We start from the raw sequence: 15,303 nt of genomic DNA, 5'->3' as shown, positions 1-15,303 counted from the left end.
CCAGTAATTTTCATGCTAAGAGAGTGCAAATATGCCCACCCAGGAGGAAATAGCTCTCAGCTTGCAGAACAACTCTATGGGTAATGTGCCATAAAACCAACAAGATGAAATTGATACCCAAGAAAAATTACATTGCATCCGGGAGCATTTATAGTACCCAGGAAGTCACCAAGATAACTCATCTAGATAGTGTGCTTGTCTTGTCATACAGCCCAGGTTCAATCCCAGCCCCCACTGCACTGAAGAAAGCTTCAGTGCTATGAAACTTTCCTCCTTCTATCTCTATCTAAAAAAATCAGCCTGGAGCAGTGAAGACCTGTGACAAATAGCAACAAAAATTAAGCTGTCTCATGGTTCAGGAGATGGTGCAGTAGATAAAGCACTGGATTCTCAGGCATGAGGTCCTGAGTTCAATCCTTAGCAGCATGTGTACCAGAGTGATGGCTGGTTCTTTCGCTCTCTTCTCTTCTCTTTCTCATTAATAAATAAAATCTAATAAATAAATAAATTAAATTAAGGTGTCTCAGAAATGCAATGGGCCTCAGAACTAGTCAAGAGAAAATTAAATTCATTTCTATTGCTTTCCAATGGCACTTTATCATATAATGCTATTGAATAATATATGATGGCATGCAATATTGTGTGTGTGTGTGTGTGTGTGTGTACATGTGGGTAAAAGAAATTGTGTGCGATGTAGTTCATGGTGACTGTGAACTGTGATTATGTAAATGTGTAAATATAATGAAAATGCATGTCAGAAATAGAAATAACTTCCCCTCAACTCAATTCAGGGAACAGACTGCAGCAAAAGACCCATGGGAGCCAGCAGTGGCCCTTGAACATGGGAAAATGTATGCTCTACCAGGTGATCTATCGCCGAGGCTCAGAATTTCACTTTCTACAGCATATGTAATTATTTTCCTCTAAAGAGCATTTATTATTTCCACCTTTGCAGAAAAGGAAAAAAAAATAAGTTTGTTGCCACTCAGAAAGGAAGAAAGGAAAGGAGATTCTCCTAGTACACTGGCAGAAAGAGGCAGTCTTTTCAGCCTATGTATCTCCATTTCTGATCTGAGGCTTTAGCCAGATCACTAGGCAATGAAATGCAGAAAAAGAGAAAAGAAAAGAAAAATGTCTTGAATCCCTCAGATGTCTAAATCTGGTTTTCCCACTAATTCATGATTCTTTATTTCCTGTGCAACTGTGTATCTGCAGCCATCTTGGCAAAATTGAGTAGCTATAGTAGATAAGCAGGAAGGAAGGAAACGCCTTTTCCAAGACTCCAGCTAGTGCTCTTTGACAAACAAGAGAGTAAAAGGAGAACTCTGACTAGTGTCTTTACATATTACTTAATTTGTTCGCACCATTAAAGTGAAAGCAAAGTGAACTATGATCCTATAACAAAATCACTGAAAAGGCATCAGGAATGCATGCTATTCAACATAAGAATGTACAGATCACCTCTTTATATGTAGAAATAATGTTCAGATTTTAAAGTGTATGGTAGAATAATGAACAAGTCCCCTCCTTTCAGCAATGTGATAGCTCTGCCCAATTGTTTGGAACTTGGCTTTAACTTGCTAAAATAGAGCCCTTTGTTATTCATAGCATGTCTAGTTTTCACAAAGCACATTACCATTCTTCTCCTCTGTGCAAAAAGACAGCTAATATTGCAATGGAAAAGATAGTTTCCATTTTACAAACCAAAAAAAAATCTTCATTTAGGAGACTGATCATCAGCAGGGTGAGTGCCTTGCCCTACACATGACTCAGGTACCATATGGAAGGTGCTAAGGCACCAAAAGAGGATCCAGGATGTGAGGGTGATCTGGCTGTGACATCTGTCACCCCATTGATTGCCAGGGTTGATTTGGCTGATCTGGCTGGCTAGGCGGGTGTCCCCTTTCTCCCTCACCGCTCCATGTGCGTCCTTCCCAAAGCTGTGCGCTCAGAAGAGGAAGGCCTTCCCCAATAGAGATGGACCAGTCTTTGGTCAAGGGTATATGAGTAGCTGCGCTCCCCTGCTAGAACCTCCAAACAAGCTCCCAAAAGAGGATCCAGTACTATGGTTGGTCTGTCTATATCTATCTATCTGTCTATCTATCATCTATCATTATCTCTCTTCCCCTCTTGCTGTCTTTTCCTCTGTCTGACTCTCCTTCTCTGAATGAAAAAGTAGTCTGGTTGAATATGGGTTGATCTCACTCTCAGACAGAAGTTGAAAAAAAGAAAAAGTAGTCTGGAGGGGTGGAGAGACAGCATAAAGGTTATGCAAATGACTTTCGTGCCTGAGGCTCTGCAGTTCCAGTTTCAATCCACAGATGAGCCCTGCTTTGGTTCCTCTCACTCTCTGTACCTTACCTGCTGTGTCTCTCACCCTCTCTCTCATTAAAATGAAATATAAAATATATATATTAGAAAGAAAAAAAATCTCTTAAAATATAATGAGAAAAAAGACAAAGTGATCTGGGGATAGTGACATTGAAAATACATAAGGGCTCAGCTCCAAAAAAAATGAAGTCTTCATTTTGCATCACAGTTTTCTTAAACTTACTATAAATTCAGTATTTTTCTGCTGGCCTGAAATTTTTATGTTTTTTATTTTTATTGGACTTTATCACTGTGATTTTTCTAAAAAGTTTTATCTTCCTCTGCCCTGTAAGTCTAAAATAACAGTAACCTATATATAAATACAAAACACATCAGCTGCATCCTTTTTAAAGGAATCCTGGGTGAAAAAAATAAATGAATTACATAAGGCAACTACAAAATTTTTTTTCAAATTTCTTATTTTCAATATTAATTCCTTTTTATACAGATCTATATGTATCCTTTCCTGGTGTGACACTATAAAAACCAAGTGAGAGGGAGTCAGGTGGTAGCACAGTGGGTTAAGCTCACATGGCACAAAGTGAAAGGACCCAAGTGAGGATCCTGGTTTGAGCCCCCGGCTCCTCACCTGCAGGGGAGTACATTCACAGGCCATGAAGTAGGTCTACAGGTGTCTGTCTTTCTCTCCCCTCTCTGTCTTCCCCTTCTCTCTTCATTTCTCTCTGTCCTATCCAACAATAACAACATCAATAACAACAACAATAATAACTACAACAATAAAACAACAAGGGCAACAAAAGGGAATAAATAAGTAAATATTAAATTAAAAGTCAAAAAAAAAAAAAAGCTTGAGACCACTGGAAAATTAATTACAGCTGAAATGGGAGCATTAATTCTCAGACAAATCAAAATATAGTCAGAACAAACCTGTAGAAATGAAAAAAAAATCCTGGAAATAAATCTTCTTGTGAAGGAAAGCACGAAACTATTTCAGGGGCTAATTTCTTTGAGGAGGCTATTGGTGAGTTGTACCTAGCAAGCAGGTTCTTCTTCTTGAGTAATAGCAAGGACTTTTTTTAATCTTTCTGGCATTAACACTTTGTCAATAACTTGAGAGAGGACACAAGGAGTCAGTAAAGCAAAAGTAGATAGCCATGACCTCAGACAGAGGGTCTAGAACCAAAGGAAAATAGCCAGAAATATAGCTCAGATAGTCACCTTTCTTTGGACATGCTTGAATGGCAATAGGAACCCAAGAGAGCACACAGACATGGGCATAAGCAAGCACTGACAAAATGTTGTGAATTATTTTGAATGAAGTCAAGATCGGTGACTTTGATTGTTAAATGTCACTACAGGTACATGAAATAGTTCCAAGTCAGTTTCCCTTGCAGTCTTATTGTGAAAGATTCAAATACTACAAAGTTTTTAAGAACTAAAGTATTTTCTCCGTCCCTTACATTTTTAGCCCTGAATCAAAGCACTAATAATACTTTAGTGGTTGTCTATCCACAGACATAAATATAGAGAAATTATAACACCTAGTATTAATAGACTCATTCAGCTTTGGCTACTATGGTAGATTATATTATTGCTACAGGCTCCTTGCCTGAAGAGATAGCACATACTCCTGCCTTTCACTATACGATTTGCACCTCTGAGCCTGAAAATTTGCATTTGTAGTTGGAACTCCCTATCTAGGCCTCAGAAGAGTCTGAAATAAAGGGATGGAAAATTTTGGAAAATACAGAGGGTGGGCAGTGGCACACCCAGTTAAGTGTACATAGTAAGAAGCTCAAGGACCCACACCAGTATCTGGGCTCTATCCCCCTAGCCCCTGCTCCCCACCTGCAGAGAGGATGCTTCACAAGCAGACATCTAATCTTTGATAAGGGGGCCCAAAGTATTAAATGAAAGAAGGAAGCTCTCTTCAATAAATGGTGCTGGGAAAACTGAGTTGAAACATGCAAAAGAATGAAATTGAACCACCTTATCTGACCAGAAACAAAAATCAACTCCAAATGGATCAAGAACCTGGATGTTAGTCCAGAAACTATCAAATACTTAGAGGAAAACATTGGTGGAACACCTTCCCACCTAAACGTCAAGGACATCTTGATGCTACAAACCCAAGAAAATTAAGACAACATTGAGATACCACCTCACTCCTGTGAAAATGTTATACAACAAAAAGGACAGCAGCAACAAATGCTGGAGAGGCTGTGGGGACAGTGGAACCCTTCTGCACTGCTTGTGGGAATGTAAATTGGCCCAGCCTCTGTGGAGAGCAGTCTGGAGAACTCTCACAAGGCTAGACATGGACCTTCCATATGACCAAGTAATTCCTCTCCTGGGGATATACCTCAAGGGCTCCCTAACACCCAATCAAAAAGACATGTGCACAGCTATGTTCATAGCAACACAATTCATAATAGCTAAAACCTGGAAGCAACCCAGGTGCCCAACAACAGATGAGTGGCTGAGAAAGCTGTGGTAAATATACACAATGGAATACTATGCAGCTATCAAGAACAATGAACCCACCTTCTCTGACCCATCTTGGATGGAGCTAGAAGAAATTATATTAAGTGAGCTAAGTCAGAAAGATAAAGATGAGTATGGGATGATCCCGCTCATAAACAGAAGTTGAGAAAGAAAAACAGAAAGGGAAATTCAAAGCAGGAGTTGACTGAATTTTGAGTAGGGCACCATAGTAAAAACCCTGGGTGGAGGGTGAGGGTGGATGTCCAGCTTCATGAGGCAAAGGCAGGGGGGAAGGTTTGGGATACAGTCTTTTTTGGTGGTTGGAATCAATTTGTAGTTTATAAATCACTATTTAATTAATATGAGGGAAAAAATTGACTGAATGTCTCAAATTTTTTAAAACACAGACTGAGTCTTCTTAATACATAGGTTGTCTTTGATATGTTGTCAATGTTTCCTTTTTATAAATAAAAAATTTTTTAAATGTAATAAAAACTAAAAAAAATAAATATTAATACAACACAGCAGTGGTGTCTGAAACTACAAATGACCAGACACAAATCTGGAAAAAAAAATAACAGAGACAGTGTTCAGATAACTCATTGTGAAAGTAATACTAGTAACTAAACTTAACATACAGACACAAATTCAAGAACTCAGAGATCATATTACTAAAATTGCAAAACACAGTGGGAAAAACTCCAAACAGAGCTGCATGGTGTAAAGAATACTTTGAATGCAGGTCAGGCACAGGCAGCAGGACAGGAAATAGACCAGATCAAGTTGAGGAGAGAATATCTGACCTAGAAGAAATAACCACCACACTCATTGAATTGAAAGTGATTGGAGAGGAGAGATTTAGGGAAAGGGAAACATTTCATTGTGAAATAGCAGACTCCCATCAGAAAGTCAAATTTGAGGGTTACTGGAATCCCCAAGGAAGGAGAGAGGAGCAAAGAATATATTCAAAGAAATCATAGAAGAAATTTTTCACACCTAGGAAATATTCTAAAGAAATTCAGGAAACTGAACAAACACCCAAATTCCTGAGTCCAAAATGACACACGCCAAGACACATCATAGTAAAACTATTCAAAAGTAAGGGTGATACTGTGGTATTCTAAAGAAAGACTGACATATAAAGGTAGAGCCTTCTGTGTATCTTCAGATATTGTATCACAAGCTCTAAAGGCAATGAGGGAGTGGAGTGACACATTCAAAATATTAAAGAAAAAAATAGCAGCCATATGCAGTTAGTTCTGAGGTAATCCACACTGAGTCCTAGGCACCTTCATGTGGCATAGAGGAAAACATCCTAAATACCCTGAAAATGGTACAGAAGTGTTGAACAGCAAGACTGTGTTGTCATAGAGGCTGAAGAGTAGGTTGGAATATATATCTAACAACTAGATGCCAGCTTTGTACTGTGAATGAACCATCAATCATTTCATACCTGAACTGAGACCACTGATGGCTATATCCATGGCAACATGCCAAAAATGGTGACAAATTAATCCATTCGTGTGGAATTATCAGGAAGGGTTCATTTTCAACTTTCATAGACTAATGCTAGGAAGTCTGTTGATAATGTAAAATATCATGCAGTAGCAAAGTAGTGATGGACAATCCACAGAAACTTCTTTTTGTAAATAGTGGGGCTTCTTAGCTATGACAAGCAATAGTTGAGGATTTGATACCACCAATACAATTTTAGTAAAATGTTGTATTAATGCTCAAAAAAAAAAAAAAAAAAAGAGTTGCCAGCCATGAATACTCTATTCCAGTTAACTGTACTTGAAGTATGAGGGAGAAGAAAAACATTTTATTTTTCTTTTTTTCCTTCTTTTCTTTATTGGGGAATTAATATTTTACATTCAACAGTAAATACAATAGTTTGTACATGCATAACATTTCCCAGTTTTCCATATAACAATACAACCCCCACTAGGTCCTCTGTCATCCTTTTTGGACCTGTACTCTACACACACACACACACACACACACACACACCAAAGTCTTTTACTTTGGTGCAATACATAAATTCCAGTTCAGGTTCTACTTGTGTTTTCTCTTCTGACCTTATTTAGAAAAACATTTTCAATATTAAAAAACTGAAGAAATTTTTACTACCAATCTGACCTTGCAAGAATTACTGAGAGGAGTCCCACATGAAAAGAAAAACCGGGGCTGGGTGGTATTACACCTGGTTGAATGGACACAATACCATGCAAAAGGACCCAGTTTCAGTCCCCAATTACCACATGCATGGGGGCATTTCACAAGTGGTGAAGCAGGTCAGCAGGTATTTTCTCTCTTCCTCTTTATCTCCCATAACCCTGTCCAGATTATCAATAAAGTAAGGGAAAAAAAGGTACCACAAGTGGTGGGTTGGTAGTACTGATGAAGAGCCTGAGCAACAACATTGGTGCAATTTTGAAAAAAGAAGTAGAATAAGGGAAATTAAAACATTTTTTAGGTTTTCTTTTATTTATTGGGGGATTAATGGTTTACAATAAATAGTAAAATACAATAGTTTGTACATGCAGAACATTTCCACATAACAATACAACCCGCACTAGTTCCTCCTCTGCCATGAGTCTTTTATGAGTTTGGTGCAATACACCAACTTCAGTCAAAGCTCTGCTTAGAGTTTTCCCTTCTGATCTTGTTTTTCAACTTCTGCCTGTAAGTGAGATCATCCCATATTCATCCTTTTGTTTCTGATTTTTCTCACTTTGAGTTCTATCCAAGATGGGGTAAAGAAGGTGAATGCACCATGAATCTGAGACTTTGTAGCCTCAGGAATAAGAGTTTCTTTGCGTAACCATTATGCCATCTACACTTGTTCACATTTCTCAGTTTTCCACATAATAATTCAACCCCCACAGGTCCTCCTCTGCCATCATATTTCAGGACCTGAAACTTCCCCCTCCCACCCCAGAGTCCTTTACTTTGGTGCAATACAACAGACCCAGTCCAAGTTGTGCTTTGTGTTTATTGTTCAACTTTTTTTAAAATTGGATTTGTTTCATTGAAGATGCCTTTAAAATTTAGATGGAAAAGAGTTCTGCCAATATTTTCCTCTAAGTATTTCATGGTTTCTGGTCTAACATCCAAGGAGTGTTGTTCCCTACTATTACTGTGTTGCTATTAATATATTGCTGTAGTCCTTTCAGTAGATGTTGTGATGTATTTAGATGACCTCTCATTGACTGACTGATCCTCAGAGCATTAAGTAATGTCCATCCCTATCTTTTCAAATTTTATTTATCTTAAGGTCTATTGTGTCAGATATGAGAATAGGTGTTCCTGCCATTTTTTGTGGACAATTGGCTTGTATGGTAGTTTTCCATCCTTTCACTTTGAGTCTGTGTTTGTCTTGTTGACTTAGGTGGGATTTCTGCAGACAACAAATGTTTGGGTTGTATTTTCTGATCCATCTTCCTACTCTGTGCCTCTTAATAGGTGAATTCAGGCCACTGACATTTATTGATATTATAGAGTGAAGATATTTTAATGCTATTATTCTAAAATTTTAGAGTGTTTTGATATATGGCATGTTTATGATGATGTGATTGTTTATAAGAGAACTTTCAGAACTTCTTGCGGGTCAGGATTGGTGATAGTTGATTCCTTCAACTTTTGTTTGTCTGAGAAGGTTTTTATGCCTCCATCTAGTTTGAATGATAGTCTAGCAGGATACAGTAATCCTGTTTGAAAGCCTTTCTCATTGATCACTCGATATATATCTTGCCATTCTCTTCTGGCCTTTAGTGTTTGTATGGAGAAATCTGCTGCTAATCTTATGGGTTTTTCCTCTGTAGGTGACTTTGGTTTTTCTATTGCAGCATTCAAGGTCCTTTCTTTATCTTTATTCCTTCTCATTCTAAATATATGTCTTGGTTTCTTTAAGTCTGGGTTAATTCTGTTTGGGAACCTCTGAGCTTCTTCAACCTTTATGTCTTATATGTTTTCTAGAGTAGGGAGGTTCTCATCTGTTATGTCCTGTAGAATGCTTTCTTCCCTTCCCTCTCTTTCTCTGAAAAGCCAATAATGCATATATTAATTCTTTTGAAGTCATCCCATATGTCTCTGTTGTTGTTTGCAGTATCTCAATCTCTTTTTAAGATCTCTTACTTCTTTCTTGGTTTTCTATAATTCATCCTCAATCTTGCTAGTTCTGTTTTCTGTCTCACTTATTCTATTCTCTCTTCCTCTGTTGTTTTCTATAGCTCAACTATACCCTGTTCCGATAGTGTGTTAGCTTGTTCAGCTAGTTGTGTTCTTAGCTCAGCTATTTCAGCTTTCAGCTTGCTCTTCAATTACCTGGAGACAGTGTTTTCTTTTGAAGTCTCATTTGCTGTTTCCCCATTTCTGATGACATTACTTTTTTTTTCTTTTCATTTTTTTTTAATGCCTGCTGGTGACCTCCTTACTTTACTTTACCATACTTATTTTACTTTTTATTTATCTATTTATTTATTTGCCTCTAGGGTTATTGTTGGGGCTCATTGCCTGAACTATGAATGCACTGCTCCTGAAGGCCATTTTCACCATTTTTGTTGCCCTTGTTGTGGTTATTATTGTTATTGTTGTTATAGCTGTTGTTGTTGTTGGATAGAATAGAGAGAAATCAAGAGAGAAGGGGAAGATGGAGAGGGGGGTGAGAAAGATAGACACCTATAGACCTGCTTTGCTTGTTAAACGAACCCCCTGTAGGTGGAGACTGATATTACTTTCAAACACTTTCTTCACTCCTGTGATGAACGCCTCAGTTAGTGTTTGGATCTTGTCCTCATTCTTACGTGCTCCTACCTTTCGATTTTTTTTTTTATCTAGGCTTTTGTCCTGGTTCATTTCTCTGATATTTCTTCTTGGTTTAACCATTGTAAATGGTGTTTTATGAGGTCCCTCTCTCTGTACTTTTCAATTCACTGATCACTCTTGCCTGGATTTACTTGTATATAAGTAAGTTACTTAAAGAGTTCACAACTGTGGAAATTAACAGTTGTTTCAATGCTATCTCAATCTTTGAGCTGAAGCATAGTGGCTGTTAAAGCCTCTTTTGTTCTTTTTCTTCCTTGTAGGCTATGGTAACCTGAGTGCCTTTTACCTATATGTGGGTTTTTTAGCTTAATCACTCACTCCTGACTCCAAGAGATAGCAGGGTGGGTGAAAGACATCACTGTGGTTATGAAAAGAGACTCCCAAGGATGCAAAGCCCCAAGCATCCAAAGCCCTGGGCTCAATTCAGCTTCTCTGCTGATAGCCAGAGCCAAGCTAGGCAGCACTGCTTGGCCTTGTGAGTCTCTAAACAAGTCTTGTTTATAGTCTTTGGATTTTGAGGCAATTATTCACTATTTTCTCATCAGTAGAACTATGTGGAAAGACTCCCACTATACAGCCCCACCTCTAGACCACCAGGGTGTAGATCTTCTCCTGAGTTTCCAGATCAGTTCTCTTCACCCTGATTTCAGCACAGGGCCTCCCCACTGCTGCTCCAGCCTCCAAGAGGCAGTAGCAATGGAGACTCACAGTTGCATGGGAGAAAATATTTTCATATTGCACACTCAACAAGTGACTGGTATCAAATATCTATAAATAATTGATACACATCTACAAAAGAAGTAAAAATAACCCAGTAAAAAAGTGGGCCAAAGAAATAAATAGTTCTCTAAGGAAGAGATATACACTACCCACATATATATAAATGCTCGTGAGAGAAATGCAAATTAAAACTATACTGAAATGTTATCTTACATCTGTGAGAACAGTTTACATCAGCAAATCAGGAAATGGCAGCTATTGCTAAAGTTGTGGAGAAAAAGGAACTCTGTTACACTCTAGCGAGAAAGCAAATTAGTGCAGACCCTTTGGAAGGCTGTATGGAGAGTCCTTAATGGAACTAAAATGGACTCACCAGTATCACTCTTAGGTATTTATCCAAAGGACACTCAAGCACTAATTCAAAAATACCTCTATAGTCACAGGGGCTTTGTTCACAATAACCAAAGAGTAGAAGTAGCCTAAATTCCCATCAACAGATGACTGGCTAAAGAAGTTATTGAATATATACTTCATGGAATACTACTGTGCAATCAAAAATGATATATATTCTTTAGGACAAAAATGGATGGAACTGGAGGTGGTTATGCTTAGTAAAATAAGTAAAGACATGAAAGAAACTACCATATGTTTTCACTCATCTGTGGAATCTAGAGTTCTATACACATTCCCTTGTGGGGGAGGGGAGAGAACAGAAGCAAGGAAAACTATAGTAATTATTTGGGAGGTGGGAGAAAGGAAACAAAAAAGTGGTGGTGGCAGGTGTGCTGTAAAACTATGCACTGTAATTTTACAGTTTCATAGCCCACTATTAATCTCAAATAGGAAATGGAGGGGGGGCAAACACATGTGGTGTGATAATAACTGCACTGTAAACTCAATAAAATTATTTAAAAATAATAAAATGGGATCATAAGGGGGGGACATAAGATGAAACTTGGACTAGGCGGGGTGTATTGCACCAAAGCAAAGGACTCTGGGGAAGGAAGTAAAGGAACAGGATGAAGGAATGTTGGGTTCCTGGTGTGTTTCCTAGACACCCATCAAGGAAAGATAAGAGGCTGTGCCTGTGTTTTAATGACTAAACTGTGAACTATTTAATACTCCCAATGGGGAATATATATAATATATATAATTTCTGGAAACTATAATCTGCCACAGCCAAATTAAGGAGGTCAGTAAAATGAGCTGTTAGAAATCATGTCAAAAATCCCTGTGAGTTAAAACTATGACTCCCACAGCATGTATATATATATATTTCCAACCCACCTACCGGTATAATTAGTATCAAAATTGAGCTTTAAGAACACTTTTTTTTTGTCACTAAAAGGAAGCATTTTATATCATTTTCATTTTGATCTATATGTTAAAATTTGATGAATAAGCACACTGATCCCTGCCACTTAAAGCTTTCTTTGTATGGCCTTCTCAGAAGGCAGTTGCTCAAAATATGTGAAGTACAGTATAAATAGAATTAAAAGAAAGACTTTATTATAAATATGTTGATAAATATAATAAACCAAATCTCCTTTTTGCCTAGAGATAAAGATCTAATAGGAAAGAACAGAACTGTAAAACCAGTTTTTTATTCAGAAAGTTCTAAGTCTCTGAAACCTGTATGTTGGGGTAGTGTCACTAACAACATGCTGATACCCAAAGTGATGTTGCTTCCAGAGAAACGAAGGCACAAATAATATAGGGCTACCCTGAAGGAGGGAAAAATGTCACAGGAGCTCACTGGATTGAGAGACTCGAGACTCTCACAGAAAGAAACAGTGCAAAAAGAGAATGTTTTGGTTTTTCTCTTGATTGGGGTTGAATGGTTTACAGTGCAATTCTTAACGGACAGGTACAACTTGTCATCTCCCTATGATAAGTGCCACAAGACACTCCCCTAATCTAGGCCCCTTTCCACCCATTTTAAACCAGGACCCCTATGTCCCTCTCTCCTTTTTCCTTCTTCCCCAGAGTCGTTTGCTTTGGTACAATAAATCACACCCAGCCCATTTCACTTTGTGTTTTCCCTTCTTGTCCTTCTTTCTAAATTTCTACTGGTGAGTGGGATTGTCTGATATCCTTCTTTTTGGCTTATCTCATTTAATATGATACCTTCAAGTTCTGTCCAATATGTTGTAAAGGAGATGACTTCATCATTTTTAACAACTATATAATATTCCATCAGATGTATATAACACAACTTTTTAGCCACTCACTTGTCCTTGAGCATCTGGGTTGCTTTCACATGTGGAGTATTACAAATTGTGTTGCCATGAATATAGATGTGCATAGGTCTCTTCAGATAGGTGTCTTTATTTCCATTGGTTATATCTCCAGAAGAGATATTGACAGGACTTAGGGTAATTCCATTTCTAGCTTTCTGATGAGTCTCCAGACTATTCCTCACAGGGATTTACCTTGGGAGGGGGTGCTTTTAGTGAAGAAAAACAACTAGGAGAAACAAAACTGTTGAGGACAGAAAGGCAAAAAACTGCATAAGGAGAGAGTGCAGTGTAAGTAGAAGGCACAGTAATTCAGACTACAGAAGGTAGCAAAAGGGGGGGCAGAAAAAAACAAGAAAGAAAGTACATGAATTAATAGTAGAGAAAAGAGAAGGAGGAGGAGGAGTGGAAGGTGCAGGAGAGAAGAGAGTGAGTGAACCATTCGGAAGATTCTGGAGTAAGTGGAATAAGATGTTAAATGACCCCACGTGACAGTGCAAACTTACCATGGACTTAAGGATAAGGGGGAAAGAGCCTGTTAATTGTCCATTCTCTAGAAGCTCTATAAGTTCAGAGATAGATGTTCACAGAAGCACAATTTCCCAGCATCTTATTTTGATGCGTGTTCATGGCATTTGGCATGAGGAAATGCATAAGGGATGACTAAGACCCTGAAGCAAGCCTTATAAACTTGAGTGACTGGACTGATCCACAAACTTATTAAATAATCCACAAATTCATGGATGTGGGATAAGTTTGAATTGAATGAATGTAGTACCCTTAAGTTTGCCTTTCTGAATCCTTTTAGGATTTTAGTTGCTATGAACTTGTGGATTTAAATCAACAATGGAAGGGAAGATTTGGTGAAATTGAAATAGCACTGAAGTACAAATCTCAACACAAGACCTGTTTTGTAATATCAATCAACCTAGGAATACAAGTGTGCAACTGAAATGTTCTAAGCTTCTGTTTCCTACTCATTCATTGCATTCAACTTCAAAAATACTATGATTAAGAAACACACTACGACTTTGAGCATCATTTCTGATCAGAAACGCCCATGTATATGAGTAAGGACTAGAAAACTACTTCCTTTTCAAAATTTTACTACAATAATTTAATGATTGTGTTTTACTGTCATGTAATTAAAAATTTTTAAACACCATTCCCACCACCAAAAGACTGTGTCCCATCCCATCCTCCATTTATTTTTAATTTTAACATCGCTGTCTAATGTTTATTTATAATTGTGAATTCTGAAAAGTTCATGAAGAAAATGTTAATATACAAATCGTATTTTCATTATGTAATTATTATTCTCACTTTCCATCTATATGATGGGGCTGATTATTTTATAAGTATAAAATAAATATACATTTATGTTGTATGTTATGTATGTGATAAATATATATGTGTATAACATAAACTACCTCAGTATAAGCAAGACAAGCTCAAGAATGGATTAACGGATTCTTCGGAAGTCAAAAGTAGTAAAGCATCTTGAACTTTAAATTCCAAGTATATCTTAACATGAAGAGACATTCACCAAAACAACAAAAGGACAAGAGAAAATAATGGCCTTGTGAGAAAGACTATTTGGTCAGGTGGAAAGATGAAGCCAAAACATTCACTTCCTCATGTTAGCAAAGTGCATCTATGTGGCCTTGCGCTACAAGGACTCTGGAAAAAACATTGCCTCATTACATGTGTATTACCAGACAGGGACGGAGAAATTAGTCAGAGAAACAGTGCCAGGGTTTGGGCCACTGTGAGAGTATCTCCAGACTTTATTTGACTTCATAGTCAGTTTCAAATTTCTGTGGAAGTTTTCTTATTTTACCTGAACCGTCTTCTAATCCTCTGAATGTCCTTTCTCTAAATATAAACAGATACGTGCCTCTTACTCCCTCTCTATCACTCCCTTCCCTCTAAATTTCTGGTTGTCTCTATCCAATAAAGATAATTTAAAAAAAAAAAAGAGAGAGAAACAGATTTTTTCATGTGCACTTCATCTATAAACTTTTCTACTAAGCTAGGCTAGGTGCTAGAGCTGTGTATAATTTAAGATAGTAGGTAAGGTGCTTTTTTTTTTTAATTTGGGGTTTATTTATCAAAGAATGAGAGAACTAGAACACCATTCTAGCACCAATTTGGCGGCCCACACATGGAGGTTCTACATTCTACTGGGTTGCCCAAAAAGGTCACGACATATTTTTTGCATAGGAAAAATATGACAAGTGTTCTGACAATCCAATACTACTGTAACAACTCCACAACTACAAGACAGGATCAGTTTTAACCAAAACTTAAATGTGATTGTGAGATTAATATTCTGAAGTATCACAGCAACTTTGGAGAGCAACACTGAAAGGCACTGAGTTGAACTGAAAGGCCCTCCTTCAATCCATGTGGACAAGGTCACCCCAGGATGGAGCTGTGAAATCAGTTTCTCTAATAACTTCTCCCTCTGAAAAAAGCACTACAGCAATCATGACTTATCCTTGAAATCCATACGGAATTAGAAAAATAAAATGAGTAAGATCTAAATATAAAATATGTAAATTAGAGGAACTTCATAATGTTGTTAAGTCCCAAACAAGTGTATCTTCCATAGAATTCTGCTTTGAAGATTATGAGGATAATTAACAATAAAGTCACGTCCTGTTTCATTTTTATATGTTTCTCCTTTGGGGAATACAGAATT

Source organism: Erinaceus europaeus, chromosome 11, assembly GCF_950295315.1.
Source record: "Erinaceus europaeus chromosome 11, mEriEur2.1, whole genome shotgun sequence".
NCBI lineage: Eukaryota > Metazoa > Chordata > Mammalia > Eulipotyphla > Erinaceidae > Erinaceus > Erinaceus europaeus.
Note: the sequence above shows the minus strand (reverse complement) of the source record.